General features: G+C 51.9%; 1 protein-coding gene and 1 long non-coding RNA gene across 5 annotated transcripts in view; one reads left to right on the forward strand and one right to left on the reverse strand.

Annotated features, from left to right (window-relative positions):
* The window catches only part of AGAP1 (ArfGAP with GTPase domain, ankyrin repeat and PH domain 1), a 561,687-nt gene that overhangs the window by 121,264 nt on the left and 416,755 nt on the right, over nucleotides 1-23,668 (forward strand). The window lies entirely within an intron of this gene.
* On the reverse strand, nucleotides 820-11,898 carry LOC133244927 (uncharacterized). The gene is made up of 3 exons (XR_009735557.1): nucleotides 11,833-11,898; nucleotides 7,081-10,666; nucleotides 820-6,651 (listed from the first exon to the last, which is right to left on the reverse strand). It is a non-coding gene; the product is annotated as an uncharacterized LOC133244927 (long non-coding RNA).

Consider the following 23,668-nt stretch of genomic DNA (forward strand, 5'->3'; position numbering starts at 1 on the left):
GCCGTGGCTTGCGGTCAGGGCCCCGTGCCTTTCGTAGGATGAATGAACGGATGGAGCAGTGGTCCCTGTCCTCCCCCGCCTCCCCCGATCCCTCCAAAGTGTGGACGTGGTGGGCGGCTGTCGTTGGCAGGTCTGTGTGGGTTTTCAGGGGCCTCAGGTCGAGCCCAGATTCCCCTCAGAAGCGTGAATGCTTTCTTTCCTGGTGACGGATCTTGCACAACCTGGTGCCTGGGTCTGTGGTCAGGAGACACCTGCTGACATAAGCAGCAGGGGTCCTGGATTTGAATCTGACCTTAGAGCTCCTTGGAAGGAAAGCTATAACAAACCCAGACAGCGTATTAAAAAGCAGAGACATCACTTTGCCAACAAGGTCCATACAGTTAAAGCTATGGTTTTTCCAGGAGTCACGTATGGATGTGAGAGTTGGACCATAGAGAAAGCTGAGCGCCAAAGAACTGATGCTTTTGAACTGTGGTGTTGGAGAAGACTCTTGAGAGTCCCTTGGACTGCAAGGAGATCCAACCGGTCCATCTTAAAGGAGATCAGTCCTGAATGTTCATTGGGAGGACTGATGCTGAAGCTGGAACTCAGTACTTTGGCCACCTCATGTGAAGAACCAACTCATTGGAAAAGACCCTGATGCTGGGAAAGATTGAAGGTGGGAGGAGAAGGGGATGACAGAGGATGAGATGGTTGGATGGCATCACTGACTCAGTGGAGTCAGTTTGAGCAAGCTCTGGGCGATAGTGAGCAACAGGGAAGCCTGGTGTGCTGCAGTCCGTGGGTCGCAGAATCGGACACGACTTAGCAACTGAACAGCAGCCACCTCAGAGCTCAGCTGCATGGCCGTGAGTAAGGCATCCAGTTTTTCCGAGCCTCTGCTGCCCGCTCTGGAAGCTGGAATGAGAAACCGCCCAGGGTCACGTGATCCAGAGAGAGGGGTCTCTGGATGCAGGCGTATCCTCTGGTTCCCCTGTTCTCTGCTGATAAGGTTTGACCTTCATCTTACCTGGTAGTCTTCTTAGGAAAACTAGTTGCTCTAAAAGCTCAGGAGAGTCTCCAGGTATGGAAAATGGATTAGTTTTTTTCATCCATCATTCAGAAAAATTCCATATTCCTGAGATTATTGTTTAAATTTTTAGTTTAAAAATTTTTATTTATTTGGCTACTTTGGGCATTTGTTGTGTCATGTAGGATCTCTGTTGCGTCATGCGAGATCTTTCGATGAGGACACTCAGACTCTGTGGCTGTGGCTCGTGGGCTCCGGAGCACACAGGCTTCAGTAATTGCAGCGCTTGGGTTGTGTTGCTCCGAGGCATGTGGGATCTTCCTTCCGACCCGGGATCGAACTCGAGTCCTTTGTATTGCAAGGCAGGTTCTTTCCCCCTGGGCTCCCAGGGAAGTCTTGCTGAGATTATTTTAAACGGTTTGGCCACAGTGGGTTCAGTCCCTGAGACATGAGAAGACAGAAGCAGGAGTGCTCTTGGGTTTCCTTTTAGGAGGAATCAGCTAGAGGAGTGACTTTTCTAGAGTCGGTGTCGGAGCTGTCGATGAGGCCTTTCCCAGTGCTTTCTCACTCCCGCCAGAGTTGCGCTCCCAGGGAGCGGCGTCCTGGGGTGTGGGCACAGCAGCGTTCTCCTGTGCAGAAGGGTGATTTTCTTTCAGTGCCATGAAATCCCAGCTTACGGAGAAGAGGGTTCTGGAAAATGAGCCGTGCAGCTCGCTTGTCTTTTTCTTCAGGCAAGTGCTTCGGGCCTTAGCTCCTTGGAACGCCTTTCCGGGGCTTCGGCCACAAGCAGAGAGACGGGGGCGTCCTGTGCACTGAGATTCTCAGGCGGACTGTTCTGAAGAATAACGACACCCCTGCTGACGGAATAGAAGGGGAAGGCTCTCTGATTGTGGGAATGGTCATGACCTTGGAAAAGGATGTGGGTGTCCAGCCCTCCAGGTAAATGCTGGGGTGGAAGAGGAGGCCTTGTCCAGAACCCAGCCTCTGCCTGGCCCGAGTACCCTCTCCTAGACGACCCATCCCCTGGGGCCCTGCACCCGGCTTTCCCAGGAACCCCCTGGCTGGGATGTGAGTCAGCCTAACGGATTCCTTGTGTCCACCGCTTGTTACGGGTTGAACTGTGTCCTGTCCAAAATTCATATGCTGAAGTCCTGACTCCCTAGTAGCTCAGAATGTGGTCTTCTTTGGAAATGAGGTCATAGCAGACGTCATTAGTTAAGAATAGGTCCTCCGGGATAGGGCGGGCCCTGATCCAGTGTGACCAGTGTCCTAATAAAAAGGGGGAGATTTGTGCATCATGGGGAGAATACCCCAGGAAGGTAAAGGCAAGAGAGCCGCCATCCAAGGAGTACCCGGGCTGGCCCTCAGACCCCCCAGAGACGGGAGAGGCCTGGTCAGGTCCTCCCTCAGGCCCCAGAGGGACCCCCACCCTGCAGACACTTTGCTGGATGCCTAGCCCCCAGGCCTGAGTGACTGTGAATTTCTGGGGCTTGCGGCACCCAGCCAAAGAGCTTCAACACAGCAGCCCTAGGAAAACTGGAAATGCGGCTGATTCAGCGTGCGGTTCTGCACCTGGTGTGGGACGCTTGCTCTCGATCTTGGTCTCCTTCTCTGTAAAATGAAGATAAGACCTGCCTTGTAGGGTTATGGGATGTATAGCATCTCACGGGATCACGAACTGGCATGGTCTTTAGGAGAACATGGCGATGGATGCTCCAGGCCAGAAGGCGGCATGTTTCAGACCTCTCCAGATGTCAGCCAGGGGAGTGAAGGGGCGGGTGTCAGGATGCTGATCACATACCAGCCCTGCGCCTGAGTACCAACCCTCCTGCCTCCTTGGGCCTCAGTGCCCTTGGCTCTGAAGCAGGAAGTAGACCTGATGTCCGCGTTTGGCCCTGTGCCGTTAGGGCCTTGAAAGGTGGGCCTGGTCCTGCCGTAGCTGCAGCTCTGGGAGGGGAACCCCTGGGGGGACCCGGGCTCAGTCTCATCCCTTGGCTGCACGTCAAGCGTCCCATAAACATTGAAAGAGTGAAGAAAACTGAAGAGTGAGCATGTGCTCTGCTACAAAACTGCAAATAAGCTGATGAAAGATAAACTGCAAAATGATGTGGGGGAATGTCCACGTTATTCAGTTAAAACAAGCTGCAAAATAGTATGATGAATACTATCTCAATTTTGCCCCCCCAAAATTTTTTTTTCCACTTACATTAAAAGAGTCTATATTGTTGATTAGTTGTGAAGTCGTGTCTGACTCTTTTTCACCCCATGGACTATAACCTGCCAGACTCCTCTGTCCATGGGATTTTCCAGACAAGAGTACTGGAGTGGATTGCCCTTCCCTCCTCCAGGGGATCTTCCCAACCCAGGGATCGAACCTGTGTCTCCCAGGTCTCTTGCAGGCAGATTCTTTACCACTGAGCCCCTGGCAAGCCTGAGTCAATCAGTCAATCTATCTTATCCATCCATCCATCCATCCATCCATCCAGATAAAAGACCAGAAAGAAAACTCTGTAGTGTGAATACCAGCTGTTTGTGAGTGGGGAGATTCCCTGTCATTGGCCCTGCTTTCTAGGATTGAGGGAAGAGTAAAACTGTGATCCAGTTCCCAGGTAGCTCCTTGGTAAAGAACCTACTTGCCAATTCAGGAGACGCAAGTTCGGTCCCTGGGTCAGGAAGATCCCCTGGAGAAGGAAATGGCTTACCCACTCCAGGACTCTTGCCTGGAGAATTCGCGGGCAGAGGAGCCTGGGGGGCTCTATACAGTCCGTGGGTCGCAAAGAGTTGGATACAACTGAAAGCACACACACAAGACTGTGATCACGTGTGTCCTGGAGCCAGAGGTTGCTCTGGCTTCCCTGCAGAGCACAGACTTGGCGAGCAGGGACTGGAGGCGGGGAGAGTCCAGTGGGGCAGCTGGCCGTGATCCAGGAGAGGGGTGGTGTTGGCCCAAGACAGGGATATTTGCACTGTCAGCCCTCCTGACACTTGGAGCAGGGGGGCTGTCCCGCTCCCCTGGCTGGCTGACCTGGCCTGCTGGCCACGGCGGGGTGGTCAGCAGCATCCCTGGCCTCTTCACTCATTAGGTGCCAGGGCACCCCTTTCGAAGTGTGACAACTGGACATGTCTGCAGACAGTCCGGATCCAGTGTTGCCCGCCGAGAACCACTGGCCTGGAGATGGCAGTGGGGATGGAGGCGGGCAGCAGTTCTGGAGAGATCTCAGACAAGCCAGTCCAGGACTTGATGGTTGATTGCATTTGGCAGGGAAAGGCCGAGGGCGGGGAGCTGGGTGGATCATGGTGGCACTCAGGCTTCGGGAGGGACCGGGCTGAGTTCTGAGTTGGCTACGCTCCTGCTGAGCCTGGGGGCTTCCATGGGACAGCTGAGTGGGCTTGTGAGAAAGGTTGTTGAGCCAGTGACCCCCTAGCTCCGCTCTGAGCAGGGGTGTCCATTTGAAGGTCATCTGGAGATGGAGAGCAGGCCGCGGGAGTGGGTGAACAACTCCTGGAAGAGAATCCTGGGGAAATCCCAGTGTTTCCAGGGTGGGCAGGAGAGGAGGAGGCCGAGAAGGGAATTTATTTCTGCAGCTGGAGCCGTGGCTCAGCGGCTGCTGGGGGCGAGGGGCGAAGCTCAGGGCAGATGTACACACGTCGGGGGTGATCTCACGGGGCGGAGCGTCCTGGGTCCATCTCTCCCTGCTCCCCCTCCAGCATGTAGCGGCCGGGCATCCGCTGTGTTTCTGGGCGCACACGAGGTGTGTTCTGTTTGCCAAAGAAGCTCAGGGAGTCTCTCTCACTAGGAGATAACAGCAGAGCAGAAGAGGCTTGCCGCACCTTGGTCTGTCAAACCCCAACCCCGTGGTTCAGCCTGCTGTGTGGCTGGACCGTCCAGTTCTGCTTTGCAGAGCGGAGAAGAACAACTTCAAAGCCCACTGTCCTGGGACTTCCTTTTCAGATTATTTTCAAGGTCTTGAGGGACTCAGGAGTTGATAAGGTCATCCGGAGTAGACAGTTTCCCTTTGGGGGATATCTGCATTGTTTCTAGTTGTGACTTATCCGTCAAGGGCTCGGAGACCTACAGTTGCTCAAGAAGACCTATGTGTCCCTTGACGTGAGGATCCCCCTGGGTTATTGGTGTCCCCTGGGGAAGTGGCAGTCAGCTTCTAGGGCAGCCCGATTCATCTCCACCTTCCCTCCCCCGGGGTGGTGGTGGGCATCACAGCATCACTTACTGAAGAGACCATCCCCTGACCCAGAGGTGCCTGAGCGTGTGGGCCTGATCAGTCAGGGGCTGGACTCCCAGGTGTATGGAGACGTCATGCTGAGAGCTGAAGCCGCTGGAACATTTCCTGCCTCTGTTGGAGACTGAAGCCGGCCCATCTCCCGAGATTCCGGCTGGTTTCCCTCGCAGTTAAAAATGATCCCCCATGGCCCCTGTGGCCCCAGGCCAGGAGGGAAGGTGCTGTCTGTCCGCCCCCACTTCAGAAGATCAAGGGTCAGCAGAGGCCAGCCCACCACAGGGCAGAGGGACTGTCTTCCAGAAAAGGAAGGAGCTGCACATTCCGTCCCACCCCAGAGTTCCCATCTCAGCTCAGAAGTCAAGAAATCCTAAAACTCCCAAGAACCGTCTCTACCACTGGTAGACGGACAGGCTCAGCTGAATGAGAGAGCAGTCCGGAGTGGCGTTTCCTGGTTGCTTCCTGGCACATCTAGTTTATAAACAGTGAAGGTCTGTAATTAAGCTGTCTGATTGGGAGTGTGTGCCGCAGAGGCCGTGAACGCGCCAGGCTGGCATATGTGAGTCATTTGTGTGTTCCCTTGCCTGCCACTATTTTTAACCCCCCCCGTCATCTTTTAAGAAAAATTTGGGGGCGAATTCTAAAGGACAGACCCTGTGCCACCTTGGGAAGCCTGCCTGACTGAGCAGGGAGCCAGGTGTGATCTTTCCCCTTGAAGGAGAACCGTGTGATGTTTGGTGGGTCAGAAAGAATTGGGGAGAAGAGCCCCGACCTGTTGAGCTGGATTGAGGTGGCTTAGGAAGCAACTCTGTCTGCCTCTTGAGTGTGTTCTTGCCCAAGAATCAGGTCTCGGCCTTTCTGTAATGGCCAGCTTGACGCCTGCTGACAGTCCCCCGTCCTGGGAAAAACCAGGTTATGATTGGACGGTATTTCCCATAAACCACTCGCCAGCCAGCGTTAGCCATGCAGACCTACACATTACCCGAGACAATGTATAATGGGAGTTTTAAACTTGTCTTAAAAAAACAACTCTCTAATCTTACAGATCCAGTTCAGACACATGCAACTCTGCAGAAGTATGTGATTGGCCCCCAAATGTGGAATTCTTTTTTGCTTTTTTAAAATATGTCTTGGTTGTGTTTTAGGGAAACTTGTAATTAGAAAAGAAATGCCTTTTGTGTGTGTGTGTGTGTTGAAAGCCTGCCTGAGCATTCCTGGGAGCAGTTCAAGCAGCTCTTTGGTGAATGTCAGGGAACTGGGGCCTCCGAGCTGGTGGCACCCCGTCCTCTCGGGCGTCCGGTTTCTGCTCCTGCCCTCGTGGCCCGCTGGCTGGTCTCCCTGCCACTGCCTTCTGTCCCCGTGCAGAGTTTTGCTTTTCTCCCCTCCGACTGTCAGCGACATCGACCTCTAAAAGTAAAAAAAAAAAAAAAAAAAAATACGCGTGTTATCTCTTTCACGAGTGATGTTATTGCTGTAACATGGTTACTGCACTATAGAAAATAACTGTTCTAGAATAGGGCCCCTGTCTGATGTCGCCCACTTGGCAGGTGATGTGTGTTCATTTCCCCGTGTGCCTCGCCAGCCTGTTCTGTGTGGTTAGATGACCTTAGGATGTCTCATTTGAAAAGACCCTGATGCTGGGAAAGATTCAAGGCAGGAGGAGAAGGGGACGACAGAGGATGAAATGGCTGGATGGCATCACCGACTCGATGGACATGAGTTTGGGTGGACTCCGGGAGTTGGTGATGGACAGGGAGGCCTGGTGTGCTGCGATTCACAGGGTTGCGAAGAGTCGGACACGACTGAGCAACTGAACTGAACTGAAGGATGTCTCACCTGCTCAGCCGTCGGGGTCATCCTTTTAACAGGGGTGCAAGATTTTCTCAAACATGCCCGCATCAGTGTGTCTGTCTGTGTATCTGTTTGTCTTGATCCCTTTTTGATGAGCATCTAGGTTGTTAACTGTTGATGGGCCATTTCTTCTTCATCTCCTTGCACTTCGAGTGTCTGTTCAGCCTGAAGTTCTAAAGTGGGTTCCTGGGGCTGAAGCGATGTGAGGTTCTCTGCTTTCCTGTTAATTTCCAGGGTGGGGATCATCGCGAAGTGACCCCACCCACTGGTGTGTGCCCCTCACCCACTCAGCTCAGCCTTCCCCCCAACCAGGGATTTACCTTGTAGCTCCCGTTGCCTGTTTGGGGGAATCGCTGCTCACGTGTGCATTTCTTACATCACTGAGGTTTGGGGCAATTGGTGGGAATAAAATAGGAGGCTGGGGCCTTCTGCGTCACCACCCCCACCCCACCTTCCTGGACCCTTGGGCTGCATTGAGGGGAATGACCTTGCTGCCACGGGCCTTGATGGAGTTGACCTCAGGATAAGCTTAGGAGGAGAGGTTTCAGGACCCAGGAAGGCCCGGGTCGCGGACAGCAGGAGCCTTCTGCATTTTCCTGCAGGGATGTCAGGCAGGACCCCCGCCACCGCCCTCCCCCGCCTCCCACCCCAGGAGAGCCTTATAGGTCAGGCATCCAGATGGGGATTCTTCTAGTCTTGGTTTGGCCAAGACTGCAGGGGGTGCTTGTGCCAGAACTCGCCCTGCCCGCTCAGCCCACTCCACTCCCCCCCGCCCCCTCCCATGTCCTAACAGCTGTCGGCAGAGGCGTCCACAGGGCCCAGCTGTGCAAAATCAGACCCACCCGCAAAGGCGGCACGCTGGGAGGTCAAGTGGGGGCTCCTCTGGGCTCAGGAAGTCCCAGGTGGCCCAGAGCTCTGTTGATGAGGAAGTGCAGATGTAATTCTTGCTTTCAGATGGATTGAAAAAAAAAGTGACTTGGGATCAGTTTTTGCAGCATATTTCCTCGGAGGATTGGGAAAGACAGAGTTGGGCTGGACCATAGCAACCATCTTCCAATGTTGCTGCCCTTCTGGGGAGGGGAAGCCCGTGAACACGGAGCGCTTGGAGAGGCTTCCCCTTTCATGTCCTTTAGCATTTCTCTTCATTGTGTTTGTTGGTGGGGAAGGCGGGTGGGGGTGATCGTAGTGAACGGGAATGGGGGGAACTGGAAACCCTCTCTCTGTGACACAGAGGGGTCCCTCCCTGTTCAGTGCTCCCTGGGAAGACCCACAGAATCTCCGGGAGTTTACCCAATCCTGTCCACAGGGCCCAGGAGATCAGGTCATCTTACGTATGGGTCTGAGCACAATTCTTTGGACGGGAAGCCAGCAGTTGACAAGTTCCAGGTGGAAACATAACTCAGAAGTAGACTTTGTCAAAAGCGACTTCTTTCTCCCATCCTGCTGTCTGTTCAAGAGGTCCCCGGTGTCTGAGCCAGCGCTTGTACTGGGTTCTTCCACATCCTGTGATCTTCTTCGGAGAGGAAAAAGCAACAGTGATCTCGTCAAAGGAAGCAGGCAACAGAGCCCGAGGTGCAGGCTGCCTTTGTCCGGTGCCCCCGTGGTGGAGGAGGCTGGGGGCGGGCAGGAAGGGGGCTCCTTGAGCCGCAAAGCAGGGTGCCGGACTGCAGGCTGCCTTCCTGCTCCGAAAACGGACCAGCTCTCTGACCCTGGAAGATCAGGCTTGCAGACGTCCACGGATTCTCAGCTGTTTCCGCTGCAGGTGGTCAGGACCAACTCCTTGGAGGCAGGATGGGAGGATGGGAGAAGAGAGTCTGCAAGAGCAGCCAGAGTTCTCGCCGATTAGCTAATCCAGAGGTGGAGTGAGAAGGGGGAGCGGAGCTCAAGGCCGGCTCGCTCCCATCCCCGTCACGTGACGTGTCCACTGATGTGTGCGCGCGTCCGTCCGCCCATCCCTGGGGACTTTCTGGGTCTGGCTGCTCTTTCTCGGACTCACTGGTGCTCACACAGGCCTTTCCAGGGAGCCCGCCCCACGAAACCCCGTTGATCTGCAAGTAGCTCGTCCTCTGCCCTGGAATAGACATTCATTCACCTGTAGACATTCAGTCTCCCGAGTTCGAGGTCACCTACAGTGTCTCCACCTGGAAGGAACCAGTCACACCATCCATATGGGATAAGCACAAGGCCGCGCTGAGTCTGGCACTCGGACCATGAGACAGCCTCTGAGAAGCTGGCTGAAAGGGGCTCGGGGATCTGAGACTGGACCGGCACGCACACAGAGGACTGTGGCCGCGAGGCTGGTGTCATGCCCTGGCAGGCCGTGCGGGCTGTCTTTAAAAATGGCTTCTATAGAACACCTTTGAGTGTCGGGGCGGGGGGGCCCGTCCAGGAGGGGCCTGCTGGCTGTGGCCCTGTGCACTGCCCTAGGACAAGAGAGAAGGCGAGCAGAAAGATAATTAACTCTGTAGGAAAGCAGAGGTGGGCTGGGGTTGCTCACAAAGGCAGATGTCGCTACCGTGAAGGAGGTGGGGGGAGCACGGTCATCCCTGCCCCGGAAAGTCAACTTGAGGGGCTCTGTGTCACCGAGTGACAACACAGAGGGCACCTTTTTTTTAAATTGCCTTTTAAAAGTTTGTTAATGTATTAATGGCTGTGCTGGGCCTCCTTGGCTTCACGCGGGCTTTTCTCTGGTTGTGGCGAGAGGTGGGGGCCGCTCTCCAGTTGTAGTGCTACGGCTTCTCACCGCAGGGCTTTCCCTTGTCGTGGAGCCTGGGCTCCAGGGCGACGGGGCTTCAGTAGCTGTGACTCACGGGCTTAGCTGCCCCGATCAGGGCTCGAACCCGGGTCTCCCGCATTGGCCGGCAGATTTCTTTCCCACTGAGCCACCAGGGAAGCACCAGAGGGCACCTTTTGGATCGCGGTTTTTGAAGATGCTGGTTAAATGTGTGGGCACAACTGCACGCGAATGAGTTTGTGCTTGCTGTCTTGGCAGTTAGTCGCAGTCTCCCCTGCCCTCAGAGTATCCAGTGGCTTGCTGAGTAGGGAGCAAACATCTACCCGAGGGCACCTCAGTCACCTGAACATTTCAGATCAGACTGAACCTGCTCTGTCGAGGCTTTCAGTTGAGGAGTCAGTTGTGATGGCCTCGGAAAGGAATCCCGATGTTGTTGTTCACTCACTAAGTTGTATCCAGCTCTTTGCCACCCTATGGACTCAGCACGCCAGGCCTCCCTGTCCATCACCAACTCCCAGAGTTTACCCAAACTCATGTCCATGGAGTCGGTGATGCCATCCAGCCATCTCATTCTCTGTCGTCCCTTCTCCTGCCCTCAATCTTTCCCAGTATCAGGGTCTTTTCAAATGAGTCAGCTCTTCGCATCAGGTGGCTAAAGTACTGGAGCTTCAGCTTTAGCCTCAGTCCTTCCAGTGAACACCCAGGGTTGATCTCCTGACGTCAACGTGGTAGAATTTGGGGAAGAACTGGGGGCTGGGAACTAGCAGGCGCCTGTAGGATGGATGGAATCAGGAAGCTCCTACTGTGTGGCCAACAGGGGACTATATTCAGTATCTCCTGATAAACATAATGGAAAAGAATATTAAAAAAAAGAATGTGCATATATGTATAACTGAATCTGTATACATCTGAAACTGTAACTTTGCTGTACAGCAGAAATTAACATTGTAAATCAGCTATATACTTCAATAAACTTTTTTTTTTAATGGTAGAATTTTAGGTCTAGAATGAATTTTCACGAAAGTTGTAGTCTCATCTCATCATTTTATGGTCGAAGCTCATGGCTGACCAGTTCAAGGGGAGCCCAGGTGGGGTGTGGGGGTCCCCCTTCCTTCACCCAGGTGGGACATGGGGGTCCCCTCTTCCTTCACTGAGGACCATGCAGCCACTGCTTCCCCATCAGTCTAGAGCAGATTGTTGCCATTTCAGAAAAATTCAATATTTAGTTAATGCATCCTCCCCTCCTCTGCCCCCAAATACAGTCATAAAAGAAGGTCAAGAATTCTGGGGTGACGGAGATGAGCACAAGTGACTTCTTCTCTTGAGCCTCACCCTCCCTTTATTCTTAGAAAGCCTTGCATTTTCGGGCCAGTGTTGGCAAGGCTTTGACTGTGGGTGTAGGGCTACTCCCTTCTCTTCTGTCTTCCTTTCCTGGTTGCCCCTAGCCTCCTGCATGCACACCACCCCGCCTCCTCTGACCCCACCCCCGGGGCAGTGGGCTCTGGTTTCTGTTTGGACCGTCAGCTCCTCATTTGGGGCAGGCCATGAAACTGTGATGACGCTGTCACCCTGCATCCAGGCTGCTGATGGGCCATGGACCATCCAGCTCTGCTCTCTCCTCATGCTGCATCATGAGGGTCTCTGAGGAGCCTGCAGGTGACTGTCAGACTCTCAATTAAAGTGCCTTAAAGGTCAGCAGCGAGGTGACTTCCCCTGAGTGGTTCTCGCCCTGGAAAGAGGGTTTTCCGTGTCCACTGTGTATCCAGCCACAGCCTGAAAAGCACTTCCCCCTCTGCAGGGTGGTGCCCTCTTGGCGTGATTGTTGCCATAAAGCTAAAGCCACATGAAGACAGGAGCAGAGGCCACGGTGGAACCGTGGCTTTGGGTTCGGTTCCAGGACATGGAAAGAGTGGCACCCCCTGGCACCCCGAGCTAAAGCCGTAGCCGCCAAGGGACAGGTAGGTCCAGGCAACTCCCCTCTGAACACCCTCCCCTCCTCCTACCGTTTCTTGTCTCTTGAGGCAGGAGCTGGCGCTCTAGAGTCATGGCTTCAGATTTCTAAGCCTTCCCTTCCAGCACTGCTGTGTGACTGAGTGATGCCCCTCCAAGGCGCCGGCCCTTTATTTGGAAAAAGGAGAAGGGTAATGGTACCCACCTCCAAAAGTGGATGGAGGCTGTGAGCAGATCTAAAACGTGCATGCCCAGATGCCTGGGGTTTTCGAGCACCTGCAGAATTAACCTTCATTAGGGTTATCCGGGTCCAGCTGTGGTCGCCCTGCTGATGTGGTCAGTTCAGTGGCTTCTCTGGATCTTGGAGGGCTCTGAATGATCTGACTTTCGTGAGGGCAGTTAGGTATTTCCAGAAAGCTTATTTAAAGCCATCAAGGACAGGAGCGGCTCGTCCATGTGGGAGCTGCTGGATCCGAGGACAGAAGACCCCAAACCCAGGAGCTGAGGATGGGGGAAGCGAGGCCGTGGTCTCCTGGCACGGTTCTGTGCCCTTTAAGTCACAGTAAAGCCTTCATGTGGGGGGAAAAAAAAAAAAAAAAGCCCTGAGGGACTTCCTTGGTGGTCCAGTGGTGAAGCTTTGCTCTTCTAGTCCTGGAGGCATGGGTTCCATCCCTGGTCCGACGACTACCCACATAACACATACGGCCCCCTGTCCACCCCCGCAAAACCAATAAAAAACTAACCAAGTAAAGAAAACCCTTGACATGCTGTAGGATTTAGTTGTGTTACTGTTTAGGGACGGGTGGGTGGGGGCTCCCTGGAGGAGGTGGCCCCCAGTGGGAGGTTGGGTGTATTCCCTGGGCAGAGAGCTCTGGACCCAGAGGACTCTGGGACAGAGGGGAAGTTCAGTTTCCCCTGAGTCTAGCAGAGATGTTTATATTTCTGTTACAGAACAAGTCCTGGTGACCTTTTTGGTGTAGTTCTGCCCTCTTCTTCCAGGGGATTTTACTTTTTCCGTTATTCCATCATTGACTTTGCCACACTTTAAAAGCCTTTCACCCTTGTTACATGTCTTTCAAAACTGTGTGACTTTGATGATCCTTCAATGCTGTACCATTCTTCCAGAATTAGGGGAAACAAGAAAGGGTGGGGGAAAATAGAATATTTGGCTCTTTACTGAATCGGTTGTTTTAAGACATTTGCTTAAGTGTTTATCTAAAGTGGTATGTTACATCAGAAATGGCAGGAAGGACGTCCACCCTCCGTGTCCCGGAGCAGTGCTCTGCATACCTGATCGGAGAGGCCTGAGCAGCATTTGGAGACTCCTCGAGACAGGGTCCTGGGCTCCTCCACCAGAGATTCTGATTTAGGGGGTTTGGGTTGGGCCTGAGCGTCTGCATTTCTCACATGCATGCCGCTCTCTCTGTGGATCCTGCTGTTTGGGACCACATGCCAAGGAACACTGCCCTGGAGATTCCAGGGCTTTAAAGGGCACTACAGAGTTTTTCTTGGTGGATTCCCTGGTGGCTCAGAGGTTAAAGCACCTGCCTGCAATGCGGGAGACCTGGGTTCGATCCCTGGATCAGGAAGATCCCTTGGAGAAGGAAATGGCAACCCATTCCAGTATTCTAGCCTGGAGAATCCCATGGATAGAGGAGCCTGGTGGGCTACAGTCCGTGGGGTCACAAAGAGTTGGATACGACTGAGCGACTTCACTCACTCACTCACAGAATTTTCTTGGGCTCCCAAATCACGAGGGACAGTGACTGCAGCCACAAAATTAAAAGCCACTTTCTCCTTGGAAGAAAAGCTATGACCAACCTACACAGCATATTAAAAAGCAGAGACATTACTTTGTCGACAAAGGTCTGTCTAGTCAAAGCTATGGTTTTTCCAGTATCGGTGCGAGAGTTGGACCATAAAGAAAGCTGAGTATTGAAGAATCGATGGTTTTGAACTGTGGTGTTAGAGAAGAGTCCCTTGGACTACAAGGAGATCCAACCAGTCCATCCTAAAGGAAATCAGTCCTGGGTGTTCATTGGAAGGACTGATGCTGAAGCTGAAGCTCCAGTACATTGGCCACCTGATGCGGAGAGCTGACTCATTGGAAAAGACCCTGATGCCAGGAAAGATTGAAGGTGAGAGGAGAAGGGGACAACAGAGGATGAGATGGTTGGATGGCATCACTGACTCGATGGACATGGGTTTGAGCAAATTCTGGAAGATAACGAAGGGCACGGAAGCCTGGTGTGCTACAGTTCCTACAGTTGCAAAGAGTCTTAGTGTGACTTAGTGACTGAATAGTGAACAGCAACAGGACATACAGTGTACCAAGTGTCACCAACTTAAGGGTCTGGGCTGTGCCTAAGTGTCATGGGGCTGATAAATGTGAAGCCAATTAGCAGCACTTCAGCTCTTCCATCTCGGTCATGGGCTGGCTTGTCTTATTATTTACTCCAGAGTGCCTTTTACATCAGAGGTAGTGGCTTTTTAATTTCAAGCTCAGGTTAATTTGTGGAGTTTCCAAGGCAAGAGAATTCAGTAAATCAAACACGATGACCCATGTTGGTGGACAAGCAGAAAAACGCCTTTTCAACTGGGGAGTGATCTTTGGATGGAAGAGATGAAAATATGCATCAATCAGACCTGGGAGGAGTGAAGAGGTTGTGAGGGAGCCTGGCTATTCTGCGTGCTGCAGGGGTGGGGGGGTGGGATTATTTGTTTACATCCAGCCCACAGTCTCCTCAGCCCCCACCCAGCATCCACCGTGTGTCCATTGTCCTCCAGGGCAGTTCTAGGCACTGAAGACACAGCAGAGAAGAAAGAAGGTGAAACTCGACGCTCGCACGTCTTCTGAGCTCCGGGAGGATCCCGCAAATGATATTAGCCTCCACCCCCCCACCCCAACCCTGCTGTTCTGAAGGATACCTTCCAAACAGGGGACAGAAAACGAGAAAAAAAAAAAGTATCAATTTTAGCAGTAGGGAAAAAAAAAAGTGGTTCCTGCAAATTAGAAACCTGTGAGTTTCACTTACACTGCCCGTAATAACGTCCAGAAAGACATATTAGCGAATGTTTTATGAGAAGAGCTAGCAAGCGGGTCAGGAGGATGCCAGTCTCAGAGATTGTTGGCATCCTTGGTGACCAGCCAAGACAGAGACAAGACGGGCCGTCACTCTGTGGGCAGTGCCAACCAGGCAGGAGAGCTGGTGCCATTGAGAAAACTGCTCCGAGGTGTCTGCACAGCCGAATTCTTGAAAATCCTTGTTTTTGATGGACGCTGATCTCCATTTGACAACGGAAAACGTACTTGCGCCGACTGTTAGAGCCAAATGGCCATTCTTCATGTTTATAGAGCTTATGCAAATATAAATGAAGATTCCTTAGGTAAAGGAATAAAATTAATCTGAGATGCCAGTGTTTGAACAAACAAGCAGAGAGTGAGCACAGTAATGAAAATGACATAGAAACGTCCATTTCTATGACCGTGTCGTGGGGGTGGTTTAGACTGTGACTAGAAGAAGCCTGTGTGGTGGTGTCTGTGGGGCAACATTGAGGCCCCCCAAATAATGATGGGGGAGTTGAAATGTTTACCCTTCCTAGAGAGCAGGTTGGAAATGTGAATGGATAAAAGGCTTGTACACTTTGACCCAGAAATTATGCCTCCCGGAATTAAAGAAATAGAGATTTCCACCATGATTGATAGGTTAATTTGAATATCTACCCTATTTTTTTTTTTTTCAAAGCCTACAGGGATGGGTGGGTAATTAAATGCAAGGCATCATTGATGAAAATGTCTTCTCTTGATGAAAATCAGCCTTACAGTACACAAAGTGTCTTCTACTAGGAAATGCCTAGGATTTGGGCACCCCGTTTTTTGAAGTCAATTTTGTAATAATTTTTAAATAATTTTGTTATTTAAATGGGGGAAAAATACAGAGTGATGTCAACTGTAGAGGTGGTGCCAGTGGTCAAGAACCCACCTGCTAGTACAGGAGACATAAGAGACATGGGTTCCATCCCTGGGTTGGGAAGATCTCCTGGAGAAGGGAATGGCACCCCACTCCAGTATTCTTGCCTGGAGAATCCCATGGACAGAGGAGCCTGGTGGGCTACAGTCCATGGGGTTGCAAAGAGGTAGACACAACTAAAGTGACGTAGCACGAGTCACGCAGATCATGCCAGAGGGGTGGGCTTGCCTTTTAAACACACCTGGATTGGCAGGAGACTAGCTGAGCAGCCTTTCCGAAGGGGGACCCCACCCAGGCCACCTGGTCAGCTCCAGCCTCGGTCCAGCGCCCACTGAGGTTCAGCCCACCCACGTGCTGGGTTCCTATGTCTTGGGACTATGTCCCCGACACTCTTCCTGTTGGTTCACTCACCCTCAAGAAAGTGCCCTAAGCAAATTCCCTGGTCACGGGCCTGTGGGGTGACAGTATTGATTACACCTTAAGAGGATAGCCGAAGAATTGATGCTTTTGAACTGTGGTGTTGGAGAAGACTCTTGAGAGTCCCTTAGACAGTAAGGAGATCCAACCAGTCCATCCTAAAGGAAATCAGTCCTGAATATTCATCAGGAGGACTGATGCTGAAGCTGAAACTCCAATACTTTGGCCACCTGATGCGAAGAACCGAGTCATTTGAAAAGACCTTGATGCTGGGAAAGATTGAAGGCGGGAGGAGAAGGGGACGAAAGAGGATGAGATGGTTGGATGGCATCACAGTCTCAATGGACATGAGTTTGAGTGAACTCTGGGAGTTGGCAGTGAACAGGGAGGCCTGGCATGCTGTAGTCCATGGGGTCACAAAGAGTCAGACTGAGTGACTGCACTGAACTGAGCTAAGAGAACAGCTGGGGTTGGGGCATGCGTGTGAACACAGGAGATTCCAAAACTTGTTGCCCAAAGATTGCTGAAACCTCAGGGAAGAGGGCTTTATGCTGGAGACAAACAAGCATATAAAAGACAGCAACACCTGTTCTTCCGGTGATCAACAGGAGGGAGAGGCAGCAGAGCGCAGGGAAGGGAAGGGGCATAGCTTTAGAGTCCGCTGTCCTCAGGGAAGTCCCTCACCCATCACTCCTTAGCTGGCTGGCCTGGGGCACGTCCTTGACCTGTTTTCTTCCTCTGGAAGGAGAGAATGGTGCCCAGCCACTCTGTGGGGTCCCCTCTTTGCTGCTTAAGGAAATGTGGTATAGCTTCACTGCTCACTTCTACGTGATCCGTCCCAATTTTGATTATTATTGGATGGATTAGGTAGGCTTCCCTGGTGGCTCAGATGCTAAAGCATCTGCCTGCAATACGGGAGACCTAGGTTTGATACCTGGTTTGGAAAGATCCCCTGGAGAAGGGAATGGCAACCCACTCCAGTATTCTTGCCTGGGGAATTCCATGGACAGAGGACCCTGGCGGGCTACAGTCCATGGGGCCACAAAGAGTTGGATAGACTGAGGGACTAACATTTTCACTTTCACTGAGTAGTAAAGGGGAAACATCCCAAGAAGAATTTAAAGGTGGTTGGCTTGAGAAGAGAGATGTGAAGTTAGATTAAAAAAAAAAAAAAACACTATGTTGCTCAGAGCATAAACAAAATTGTTAAAAATCCTGCCTACCTCCAAGTCTAACATTTAAAAATAGCCTTTCTTATTCAAAGGAAAACATGTCAGTTTCAGAAAAATACAGATAAAGAACCAGAAGAAACATCTTGCTGTTACTGAGAGGAGATTATAATCAGTGTTCTCTAGCTGCTCATTTCAATCTGGCCTGTGACGAGGTGATAAAAGGCAGTGGAGGCATTTTATTCATAACTGTGTATTTAACGTGGGCTCTTTTTTTTTTTTTTCTTCCTGGCTTCTTTGTAGCGGGTGGAATGGTTGTCAGGAGCCGCAGTCGATTCTTCCCTGCCCAGTAATGTGTTCATTGTGGTGGTATTTCCTGGACAGCTGGGGTTGCTTAACTATGTAACAACAATAGCAAGATGAAGGAGACAGACCTTCCAGTTGAATATTATGATACAGGATGGGTTGAAAGAGGGCACCATATCCTGCATCCAGGGTACTGCTGACTGAATGATGAGCAAAAAAAAAAACAGAATCGATACAGCATCACCGTCCAAAGATGAAGACCAGAGTGGAGGGGGGTTCGCCCAGTCCAAGGTCATCCTCAGAAGTCCGAGTGTGGACTTAGCGGGATGCAGTGATTGCAGAGCAGTGACACCTTTCAAGTGACAGGAACTAGACACTGGTGGCCAGTAGCCCCCCGGCCCGTCCCAAAGCTGACCTGCTCCAGTCCCCACCCACTGTTTAAAGACAGACTGTCTCTTCTCATCCCACGCGACAGCGCTTGATGATAATTTCATCTGAAAAGCCTCCATCATGGGGCTTATTTTCACGAAGGCAAATAGTCTCAAGAAACTGAGAATAAAAACATCCAACATATTCCATCAGAAATCTCTGAGTCGCTTCTCACAGCTCTGTCTGGACCAAAGTTAAACATTTATAAGGAGTAAGCCGTGCGGTTTTCAGCCCTTATGTTGTGTCTTCGTCATATGATTTGCATTCATATAGGAAGCCCTGCAAACTTGGAAAGAAAATGACTTTCTGATTGAATCATATATTTCAAACAAAGCTCTTCCATGAATAAAGAATATTAATTACTGTTTCCGGAGTGATCCCTAGGCTTTTTTTTTTTTTTTGAGTTGTGTGGTAACAGAAACATTTGTGCATTCCACCCAAGGTCAGCATAGATTTAAAAGCAGACATATGCTTTAAAAATTAATTCATGCTGGAATTGAGAACATGGAATTAATTAGGTGTCCAGAAGCATCCCGGTCTCACTTCACTCTTACTTTTGATGCACATCCCTTTATTTCACCAATATTACATTCCCCGCCCTCAACTTCCAAAGTGAAGGTGGGGGGTGGTGGGGGAGCAGTGCTGAGTGTTCTTATCTGATCAGTTATCATAACAGGGTGTTTCTCAGGCCTGGCTTGTGTGAGCCAGGCCCCAAGCAGAGCAGTTATGTTGGCAAGAAGCAGGTGGCTCCCATGTTGCTCTATGGATCGCCTCAGAGCCTTGGAACAGGATTCCTTTGTGGGAAGTAATCTACTTTAACCATATATTAATACATACACACACACACTCTCTGCCCCCACCTCACCCCAAAGTATGATTTATTTATTTTGAATTTGCTCCATGGAGATTTCCAATCCACCCCCCACCCTCGAGGCTCTGTCCTGTTCTATGGGCGAATCTGTTGGAATCAGACCCTGGTTTATGATCTACTGATTTCTAGAGGAGGGAGTGGGCAACGCAGAGTGAGGCAAGGCAGGGGGGAGCTTTGATCCTTCCAATAAGTCACACAGGCTCAGTCAGACAAGCGAAGAGAGCATCTTGTCCAGGAAGGCTGTCCCCTGCGTGACCGCAGCCCATTCCCCAGGGTAGGTCAGGCCCGCTGCTGATGGCTAATGAGCACGCCAGGTGGGAGAGAGTGTTGCTTCCATTTATCCTGGGGCCTTATTAACATCACAGAGACAGATATCCAGGTTTGAATGTGACACACTTATTTGGCAGGCTGGACCTCATACACGACTTGTGGTTGTTTAGTTGCTAAGTCGTGTCCAACTCTTATGCAACCCCATGGACTGTAACCCGCCAGACACTTGTTTTTAGGGCTACGTTTAAAAAAAAAAATGTGCTGGAGAAGACCCTTGAGAGTCCCTTGGACTGCCAGGAGATCAAACCAATTAATCCTAAAGGAAATCAACCTTGATTATTCATTGGAAGGACTGATGCTGAAGCGGAAGCTCCAATAATTTGGCCACCTGATGTGAAGAGCTGACTCATTGGAAAAGACCCTGATGCTGGGAAAGATTGAAGGTGGGAGGAGAAGGGGATGAAAGAGGATGAGATGGTTGGATGGCATCACCGACTCAATGGACATGAGTTTGAGCAAACTCTGGGAGACAGTGAAGGATGGGGAGCATGCCATGCTACAGTCCGTTGGGTTGCAAAGACACAGATGGACACGACTTATCAACAACAACAAAAACCCCCGAGTTTCAAGTGTAACCTCTTGATTTATGCCTAGTGTACAAGGCAGTCTGAACAAGGTAGCTCCAAAAGAAAAGGAGGAGCAATGCATTCCGCTCGGGGTCGGGGGTCTTTAGTTGAAATTGCTGGTCATACGTGTGGGTTATGGTTTCATATTTGAGACATAGTGCCTAGTTTTAAATGCGAAGAGAAGGCAATGGCACCCCACTCCAGTACTCTTGCCTGGAAAATCCCATGGATGGAGGAGCCTGGTAGGCTGCAGTCCATGGAGTCGTTAAGAGTCGGACATGACTGAGCGGCTTCACTTTCACTTTTCACTTTCATGCATTGGAGGAGGAAATGGCAACCCACTCCAGTGTTCTTGCCTGGAGAATCCCAGGGACGGCAGGGCCTGGTGGGCTGCCGTCTATGGGGTCGCACAGAGTCGGACACGACTGAAGCGACTTAGCAGCAGTAGCAGCAGTTTTAAATGAATCCAGCAGTAGAGTTCACGGAAAGGTAGACACGAGAGTCCATACTGATCTCAGCCGACACGTGTGCCGTGAATTTTCCTAATTTCCCCGAGATGATGGCAGTGAGCCTGGGAGGTGAGATTCTTCTTCCTCTGGAAGAGCCTGAGTGTGTGTGTGTGTCTGTCTGGAGTTTCAGCAGCTAGTGACTGTTTCTGCCGCTGGGGCCTGAGGAGCCAGGAGCTGAGCTGAGCGTGGCAGTGCCTGGATGATGTCAGAGTTGCTCTGGAGTTTTTACTCTGAAAAATGCCCTTTGTAAATCCAGATGGGACTCTTGTACACTGAATGCACCCTGTTCTTTAAGAATCACCATTGGGAAGTCCCTGAAGCGCCAGTGGCTAAGACTTTGCCTTCCAGTGCAGGGCATGTGGGTTGGATCCATGGTCTGGGAGCCAAGAGCCCACATGCCTCATGGCCAAAAAAACCAGAACATAAACAACAGAAGCAAAATATTGTGACAGATTTAATGGTGGCGCTGGTAGTAAAGAAGCCGCCTGCCAATGCAGGAGATGTGAGAGATGGTGGGCTTGATCCCTGAGTTGGGAAGATCCCCTGGAGGAGGGCATGGCAACCCACTCCAGTATTCTTGCCTGGAGGATCCCATGGACAGAGGAGCCTAGTGGGCTGCAGTCCATGGGGTCGCACACAGCCGGACACCACTGAAGCAACTTAGCACATATTAACAAATACCAACGTTTTTGTTAACCGTGGCACATCTGGGTGTGAGCTGGATCGTGTCCCCTTCTAGAATTTATATGTTGAAGCCCTACCCCCTCAGAGTACGGCTGCACTTTGAGACAGGGCCTTTAGAGGAGTTATTAAGTTAGAATGAGGGCTTTCAGATGGCCCCTAATCGAATAAGACTGGCGTCCGATATTATAAGAAGAGAGATTGGGACACAGATAGGCACAGAGGGAAGGCTTTGTGAAGACCCAGGGAGAAAACACCGCCTACAAGCCATGGAGGGAGAAATCTTGACTTCAGACTTGGCCTTGAGAGCTGCGAGAAAGCACACCTGTGTGGTTTAAATGCCCTGGTCTGTGATCCTTTGACGGCGGCCGAGCAGGAGGGTCAGCGCTGTTCCAACGCCATCGTGAACGCGTTAAACTGTCTTGGTTGTCAAGGTCATTAAAAGCTTGGCAGCCCTTAGACACTCATGGACATTTTCCTGTGCACGCTGACCTCCTTTGGGAAGCATTTCTGCTTGTTTGTGCTCACCGTTTCCTGTGAGCAAGATAAACGTCTTCTGTTGCTAGTAGTGTTGGGACTTTGCTTCAGAAGTAATGTTGCTGATACTGTAAGCCTTGGAGGGAGTGAGTTGACAGACCGGTGAAAGGTCTGGATGGCTCCTGGGGGCCACGTGCAGCTTTCTTATGCCCAGGCCTGGGTCCCGATCTGATTGTACCTGGAGTGCGTCTGATGCTGAGAACTGATGGCTTCATAAGTGAGGACTTCCGCTCTAGGGAAGGGAAGGCTTCATCATATGGACTTCCCCTGTAGCCTTCCAGGGTCGGGGTCCAGGGCTGCGAAGAGGAGGGTGGAGAGGGCTGTGGGAGCATGCAGGGTGGGGGCAGGGGGCAGGCCGGGAGGGTGAGGGAGGGCTCTCTAGGAGCAGGCGGGCTCCGCAGGTGGACTGGGCAGTGGCCGGGTGATTTGGGGCCACTTAGTTTTCCTGGGGAGACATGCCCTGGAGTTCGGCTGGAGGCGGAAGCAGTTTCAGAGCCTGGACGGTGGGGGGGTGGGGGGTGGGGAGGCAGATTTGCTCAGCCTTTCTTACAATTTAAGAAGGAGGGGGTGGGTCTTGACAGAAGGATGGAGGGATCTGGGGATAATCCTGACTTCTGGACTGGTGCCTTGTCCCTGGAGATTCAGATGAATGGGAGCCTGTTTTGCCCCAGGCTGCCTGGAACGTTCGGTGCCCCTCCCCGTGTGGAACTGGGTGAGAAGCTGTGAGTGTGTGTTGGCGCCTCTGCCTGCTTGCTCCCAAAGTCTGTTACCTCTTTACCCCCACCCCCCTCCCCAAGCAGAGCAAAGTGATGTTCTCTGACTTGCTTTCCCGAAAGCCCTCTCATCCTGTCTCCTCTCCACCCTAGCTTCCACTGCAGCCTCCCTTTGCAAGTTGGGGGACCCCAGAGTGGGGTCAGCCACACCCCCCCCTCCTTGGGTGCACTGGGTGCTTTTGGAGGGGGTGGGGGCAGGGCACACCTGGAGCGAGATCCAGGGCTTTGGGGGATCAAATGGGATGAACTGTGCTGACATCTGTGAAGGGCCGCCCAGCTGAGCCTGGCCTTGGCCTTGGCCCTCTTGGGAGGAGCAACCCAGGGCTGGTCTGGCTGAGCCTGGAGGCCCTGGGCTGCAGGAGGAAGGTGGTGGGGAGCTGGCTTCTTGGGGGTCTGGGTGGAAACGCTAGAAGGGCTGGCTGGGGGTGGGCCAGCCCACCCTGCCCGCTGTGCTGGGGTTTAAAGCCTGGGGTTAAAACCTCCAGTAGGTGGGAGGGCCCCCCACCCCCAACAAGGCTTTGGTCCTGGGAATCGTCATTCAGTGTGAATTACCTTTTTATATCTTGTCTGTAAGCGAGCCAGTAAACTGAAAGAGTGTTGCGTGCATGGCTTACAAAGACTGGCCACACCACTGCTCTCTGGTCTTTCTCATGAGTGACACCCCCTCTGGCCTGGCTGCAGGAGGTGGGCCAGCCCCGTCCCGCCCCACGAAGGCCTGGGGAGGGCCGTGTGAGCAGACTGCAGGCCCAGGTTCAGCCCTTGGCTTCACTGCAGCCTGTGAATGCTGGGGGGCTGTGTGCTGGTGGCTTTCCTGGACCCTCACTTCAAGTGCTAAATCTCGGGCATAAACTTTTGTAATTCCAGAGAGCAGTCTTCCTGAGAAGAAGGCCTTTGGTATGAACATTCTGCTGCCTTGCGTCACTTTAAAAAAAAAAATTTTTTTTTTTTTTGCACCCAGAGATGTCCAGTGACAGCTGTTGTTTCCTGGAGATTCCTGGACACTTTGGGCACAGGGAGGCGGTGTTTGCAGAGCGGCCATCTCTGTGGGCCCACTGCAGCCTCCCAGGCCTTCCCTGAATGGGCCATTTGAAAAGTGATGAAAACCACTCTTCTGAGAACTTTGGAAATGCCAGGTACTCAGAGCCACAGGATCCTTGCATTGACTCTAGGGGAGGTCTCATCAGTAGCCTCTCTTTAAAGAGTTCTGAATTATTTCAGGTGTTGTATTTCTTCCTGGGTGTTCTAAGCACCTGGCCCAACAACCTGCATTTCCTTCTGTTCCCCCGAGGCTCAGCGGTAAAGCATCCGCCTTGGCGGGAGACTTTCAGGA

This window comes from Bos javanicus, chromosome 3, assembly GCF_032452875.1.
Source record: "Bos javanicus breed banteng chromosome 3, ARS-OSU_banteng_1.0, whole genome shotgun sequence".
Taxonomy (NCBI): Eukaryota; Metazoa; Chordata; class Mammalia; order Artiodactyla; family Bovidae; genus Bos; species Bos javanicus.